At 32.4% G+C, this 6,981-nt stretch overlaps 1 long non-coding RNA gene across 1 annotated transcript; it reads left to right on the forward strand.

The window, feature by feature from the left end:
• Positions 1-1,276: 1,276 nt before the first annotated feature.
• Positions 1,277-5,875, forward strand: LOC122723139. The gene is made up of 3 exons (XR_006350079.1): positions 1,277-1,752; positions 2,968-3,093; positions 5,458-5,875. It is a non-coding gene; the product is annotated as an uncharacterized LOC122723139 (long non-coding RNA).
• Positions 5,876-6,981: the final 1,106 nt, after the last annotated feature.

Consider the following 6,981-nt stretch of genomic DNA (forward strand, 5'->3'; position numbering starts at 1 on the left):
ACCCGTAGTGGCTAGCAAATCCTGTATTAGTCAAAAAAGCCAATGGGAAATATAGGATGTGTATAGATTTCACTGATCTCAATTAAGCGTGCCCTAAAGATTGTTACCCCCTCCCTGATATTAATAAAATGGTCGTCTCTACGGCCGGTTTTGATTACATGTCTTCTTTGGATGCTATGTCAGGTTATCACCAAATCCCAATGGACAAGTCAGATGAAGAAAAGACCTCATTCATAACAGAAGACGGGACCTATTGTTATAAGGCCATGCCCTTCGGGCTGAAGAATGTCGGGGCAACCACTACAAAAAAATTGTGAAATTGCGATCAAAATTAGCGACCATATTTTTTGGTCGCTATATAGCTACCAATCAACGACCATTCTGCGACTAAATGAATGAAATAATATATTTATTTAACAAAAAGCTTAGCGACCAATTTTTGGTCGTTAATTGGTCGCTATTTAGCGACCAAATATAAAATGGTCGCTAAATTTAGCGGGAATTAATGGCGCAAGTTATTTGCGACCATATTTAGCGACTAAAATAATTAGTCGCTAAATAGCGACCAATCAGCGACCATTTTATTTTTAAAATTTTAATTTAATTTTTAATTAAATTTTATTTGATTTAAAATTTTAAATTAAGTGATTTTAAAACGACGTTGTTTTAACAATTTAAGGAACAATCTAACCTAATTCCTAATTCTAATTCCTAATTCTAATCCCTAATATCTATTAGGGGTGAGTATTCGGTCGGTTCGGTTCAAAACCGAACTGAACCGAATAAACTGAAAATCGAAATTTTAGTGTTTATAAAAATCGAACCGAACCGATTTTGATCAGAAATCGAATCGAACCGAACCCGTCTGATTCAGTTCGATTCGGTTCGGTTTAATCGGTTTTGATTTTTAATAATTTTTTTATTTTTTACACTTTATTTTTAGTATTTTAAAATTTAATTAAAATATTTTAATTTTCATATGATTTAATTTCTCTATATTATTAAAAAAATATATTATTATCATTAATCAGTTCGGTTCGGTTTTATTGTTTTTTTTTATCAAAACCGAACCGAACCGAAATAATTAAAATTTTTAAAATTAAAAACCGAACCGAACCAAAATATATAAAAAAACCGAACTAAATTTTCAAATCGATTCGGTTCGATCGATTTTTTCGATTTGAACCGAATTCTGCGCACCCCTAATATCTAATACCTAATTAATCCCTAATCCCTAATAAAATTAACCCTAATTCCTAAATTATTTTAAACCATGCGTTTTGATTTTGTAGTGTTAGGTTAAAGTTATTTAGGTTAAACTTATTCTTTCTGTGTCGACCACCAAAAATTTCTTCTTCTCTTCTTTCTTCTCTCGACGCCACGACTAACGACTTCACTTCAGTTCAGAGTTCAGTCAATCCTCAGTCCTCTCATGGTCACGTTCCTTCACAGTTCCAAATTTCTCTCTTGTGAGTCGCATCGGCGGCCGTCGAGCCTTTGTCCCTCAGCGGCTCAGCCTCACTTGCTTTCAGTCCTTCCTCCATCCATAGTCACTCTTGTCTCGCCAGTCGCCGCAGTTTGCCAGTCACTGCTCACTTTCACTCTAGCACTTCCTACCAGCTCTCTGCCTCACTCGGTCTCTCAATCTCCTGGGTCTCCTCAGTCCTCAGTCCACGACCAGTCTCTCTCTAGTCAATTGTCCCTTCAGTCCCTCTCCAGTCTCCACAGTCTTGCATCCCTCTCCATTTTCTGGTGAGAATGAGATTGATTCTATTGTTGAAATAATTGCTGGTGAGAATGAGATTGATTCTATTGTTAAAATAATTACTATTTGTGGTGTTTTTGCTTTAATGAAATTAATAATTATTGTTTGGGGTGTTTTTTCATTTTTAAATCCCCATTCGTTTGCTCGTACGAAGTGAGGTTACTGCCCACCGGGTTTTCGATGAAATGTTTTAGGTTATGCATAGGAATAGTATAGATGTGTGACTGTCGTTCGCTAGCTTTTACTGTGTTACTGCTTTGCACATTTAAAATTTGAGATGGAGCAAAAGCAAGAAGGAACTTCATAATTATCTTAGCCTGTGGCCCCCATTTGTTAATGTCTCTCTCCTAATGTCTGGTTGAATTCCTGGATTTGTTAATTAGCTTTCACTCTAACAAAAAGCACCAATCCAAGAAGGAGCACTCATACAATGAACCTTATTATTATAATGCCCTTATTTGTCAAACCTACTGATAGAAACCTTTCATTTGTGGCCTAAAAGGTTAAACTTCTTTGACCCAACAAAGTTCTTGTCCTTAACTCCAATAACAGACTGCAATTTTGTGGTATATTTGTCCTTCCAAATGGGATAAAAATCTTGTATGCCTAGAGTTGTGGGTTTAGCCCAGTTTCTTATTTGGCTTAATAATAAATTGTCATTGGGATGGGGTCTGCTCCATTGTTATAGTATGTGGAGCATCTTTGTTTTGATGACTGTTCAGTAGCATAAGAATTATATTGTTTCTTGCGTTTAATTCACTGTTTAAATGCTGAGAGAAGAAGGGATAAGGCATACATGGGCAAGTGCAGGAGATGTCTTAAAAGATTGCATTGTGCATGGAAATTAAGAAGGGGGCAGGGGTGATGCTAAAAACTGATCATTCAGCAAAATTAACTATATTTCTTTTTTCCTATTTTTGTTACAAGATAAGTTGTTAAGCATTGTCAAGGTATTTGTTCACTAGTAGACTCTCTTATAGTAATATTATGCACTTGAAGTCTGCACTTTTATGCTCACCAAACAAGCAATTTTGAAGTTTTTGATCTCTGAATAATATTTATGTTCTTACTTCTTATGATTTGTAATTTTTTAATTTATATTTAATTAATTATTTATATATTTAATTTATGCAGAATGCACTACAAAAAAACTGTTACAATAATATTTAATTTATTGTTTTGACTTGTATCTTTACCTTTAGGCTGCATCAGGGACTAAGGGTGGTTCAAGTGGTTCCCCAGTGATTGATTGGCAAGGCAGGGCTGTGGCCTTGAATGCTGGCAGCAAGTCTTCTAGTGCTTCTGCATTTTTCTTACCTTTAGAACGAGTGAGTGTCTTTATTATTAATGTTTTAATTTTGTTTGCTTAACCTCTATGAATGCTTTGATTATTAAATGCTTAGCATTTTAAGTTTGGTTATTATCCTCTCTCCCATAAAAGTGTGAAAGGATGGATTCTCAGTCTCACAATTGACTATGAGTTATGACTTATTAGTTATCAGCATTTTCATTTACTATTTGGGTTGTTTGCTTTAATTGCTTTAAATTGGCCTTACTGTATAGAGTTTTGTGCTTTTATAAATTTGCTCCCTCTCAATTAATTCTCATTGTCCCCACTTAGCCATTTAAATTGCCACCACCATTTACAGTTAGTGATTTATTCTAAGTTTTTATTTTTAGGCATATGTAATTATTTCTATTTATATAAATCTCAAGTACTTCTCTGTCTCCACTTTGTGGAGTGAGTGATTTATTCATAATTTTATTTATATGCATATGTGATTTTTTTTATTTATACAAATATTTATGTGTGTTTTGTGCATTGTCTGCACTGACCAAAATTTTCAGGATCTGCCACTGACTTCCCATATTAGGTCCATGTGTCATTTTTCGTGTAAATCCATTTATCTGGATTTTAGTTTCAGTATTTATTGGAATGAGCAGAGTGCACAAGAAAGCTAGCTCTGTCATTAGTTCTGGAATTTATTGGATGAGCAGAGTGCACAAGAAAGCTAGCTCTGCAATTAGTTCTGGAAAGATGAGAATTAACAAGAGATTGTGGAGCATGAATAGATTAAGTTGTATTATTTAATTAAGACAAGGGAATTTACAAGAAAGCTAGCTCTGTGACCTCTGTCATTACTTCTCTCAGCCTTGTACAGGTTGCTAGAGAGGTAGGAAGCTGTAGTCAATTTTGCATAGATATTAGCAGCCAACTCTGACAATCCTTGGCCAATGGGTCTTTCATTCTTCTTAATTTCAGATTGATTTATATAGCTGAACTATTTCCCTTTTATCTTCTATGCTGTTGCGTTAGATTGAGAGTTAAGTACATCAATTTTTGATGATGGCAATGGGCAGTCAGGTGTCTTAGGACCATCTTATGTGCAATTTGCTTATGTTTAGTTCAGATTGTAACTTTGGCATGTCAAGTACCAAAGAAGGAAGTTAAATAAATTATGAACTTGAAGGCTTTGGGCATGGGCATTCATGTCTGTAAGGAAGTTCTTTTCTCAATAGTATTGCCAACCCTTAGGACATTTTTGATAAGCTCCTACTGATTCAGATTGCTGGAATTTTCTGGTAGCAGAGAAATCAGATTCAGCAGTAAAGTAGTAAAGTGGCTATGTACTTAGGTCATTTTTGCATGAGGAAACCTTAATTAATGAGAAAAGGAATACTTCATAATCTTTGACAGGAAATGTTTGCAATAATATCTTTGCCAAGTGCATAAAGTCAATGGATTTTCAAGGTTGTTATTACAGAATTGGTGCTGCCTCTATACTGTGGTTTCGGTCCTAATCTTCAAGTAGATATACTTAATCAGTGCCTCTATAAAATATATTAAATATTAATATATAAAATACATATTAATATTTAGATAAAATAAAATTATACTGTTAATTAATTTATCATGCAATTAAATTAATTAATTAATTTATTTCTCTTTGATAAATTATATTGTTAATTAATTTATTTCTCTTTTATAAAATATGATAATTATCTATAATTGATTTTAGTAATTTGTATAGTTATAAAACAATATTATTATGTGATTAAAAAATTACTAATACTATTTAATCACAAATATTATTAAATTAATATAATATAATTATTTTATTATAATATATTAATAATTAAAAAAATAAATACATTGCGCCACTCTAAGCTATTATTTATTTTTTTTATTATTTATTTTTTTATTTTATTTGTAAGAGGTGAGGCCATGATTTAATTTTTTATTATTAACATATTATAATTATATTAATTAATTAATATATTATTTTTATATAATGTTAATTTAATAATTTTATTTATATTATATTTTTTATATAATAATTAAATTTTTTATATTATATTTTTTATTATAATAAATTTATTATATTTCATAACTCTAAAATATTAGGACCATTAATATTATTTTGTGATTACATACGAGTGACAGTCAAATAAAAATAAATTTAATTTTTATAATTTTAAATATTCATATTAAATTTTAAATATTTATTTAATTTTTAAAAATAATATATTAATTAATTAATATAATTATAATATTTTAATAATTACATAATTAATTAATATAATTATAATAATTAATATAGTAAACTTTTTTGCTCTAATTATCTTTTTTATTATTGTTGATTATTTTTACTTTACAACATACTAATCTCCTGTTGGATATTTTTGTGCAGATATGGTCAGGGGTAAAGGTAAAGAAGATGCACGTAATGCTGATCGTGGTGTTTTAACGGGTACAGGTAGAGGCCGAGGCCGAGGTGATCCAGAAATTGTTCGTGGTCGAGGCATTATAACCACTGCACCTTCTTCAGTTGACTTTAGAGCCCCAGCACTTACTCCAACAACCCCTGTATCATACTTAGCCCCTGCAGCCCCTCCACTTGCTCCAGTAGCCGATAGCTCAAATGCGTAGAAGAGAAGTAATTTCTCACGTACTTAAATAATATATTTTATGATATGAATTTGAAACTATTTGGATCCATTATATATTTTGAGATATTTTAAGTTTTTTAGTATTGAACTATAGTAATGTTTTGAACTTTTAGATTGCAGAATCATGAAATGAAAATTATGTGTATATATTGTCTTTGATGTTTTATGTATTGGAATGTGTGTGTACATATTGATATTATAGCAAGTTTATGAATTAATCTCAAAAATAATACGAATCAGATTTAAATGCATTTATTAGTGACTAATCAGCTACAAAAATAAATTAAATAATAAATATTTTTTTAATTTTACTATTAATTTTCGACGAAATAGCGATGAAATAGCGACTAATTGCTTCTCTGATGCGATCAAATAGCGACTAAATAGCGACCAAATTAGCGACCAAAACAGCGACCATTTAACGACCAAAATTTAACGACCAATTTACTTCCACACAACGACCAAATGCTCTTCCCTGAGGCGATTAAATAACAACGAAATAGCGCCCAAATTAGCGACCAAAATAGCGACCATTTAACTACCAAAATTTAACGACCAATTTACTTCTACATAGCGACCAAATGCTCTTATCTGAGGCGATCAAATAACAACGAAATAGCGACCAAATTAGCGATCACAACAGCGACCATTCAGCGACCAAAATTTAATGACAAAACAGCGACCATTTAGCGACTAATATTTCTAATACCTAATTTGCCATGACACCGAATTAGCGACCAAAAAATGGTCGCTAATTGGTCGCTATTTTAGCGACCAATTTCCAGATTGTCGCCAAAAATTTAGCGACTGGCCAAACACCGACCATTTCATTTTGGTCGCTAAATGGTCGCTATTTCATAATAGCGACCAAATTCTGCCTTTTAGCGACCAAAATTTTGGTCGCTAAATCACTGTTTTTTTGTAGTGAACATACCAAAGACTAATGAACAAAATCTTCAAAAACTAGATCGGCAGGAACGTAGAAGTTTACGTAGATGACATGGTGGGCAAAAGCACAACTTTCCAGCAACATCTGGCAGATCTGAAGGAGATATTCGAAGTGCTGGAGCAATACAGGTGTAACGACCCAAAAATCGGACCGCTACCGGCGCTAGGACCCAGGTCGGCTTAAGGCCGCCGGGACCCGTAGCAAGCCTGACATGTTACCTATAAACCTGTTTAATCCCATACATGATCAACAACATACATAAAAATTTAAAACTTTTCTTTCATACATTCTAACATACACCAAACTCAACCTGTGC

The sequence above is a fragment of the Manihot esculenta genome, chromosome 2, assembly GCF_001659605.2.
Source record: "Manihot esculenta cultivar AM560-2 chromosome 2, M.esculenta_v8, whole genome shotgun sequence".
In the NCBI taxonomy this organism is placed as follows: domain Eukaryota; kingdom Viridiplantae; phylum Streptophyta; class Magnoliopsida; order Malpighiales; family Euphorbiaceae; genus Manihot; species Manihot esculenta.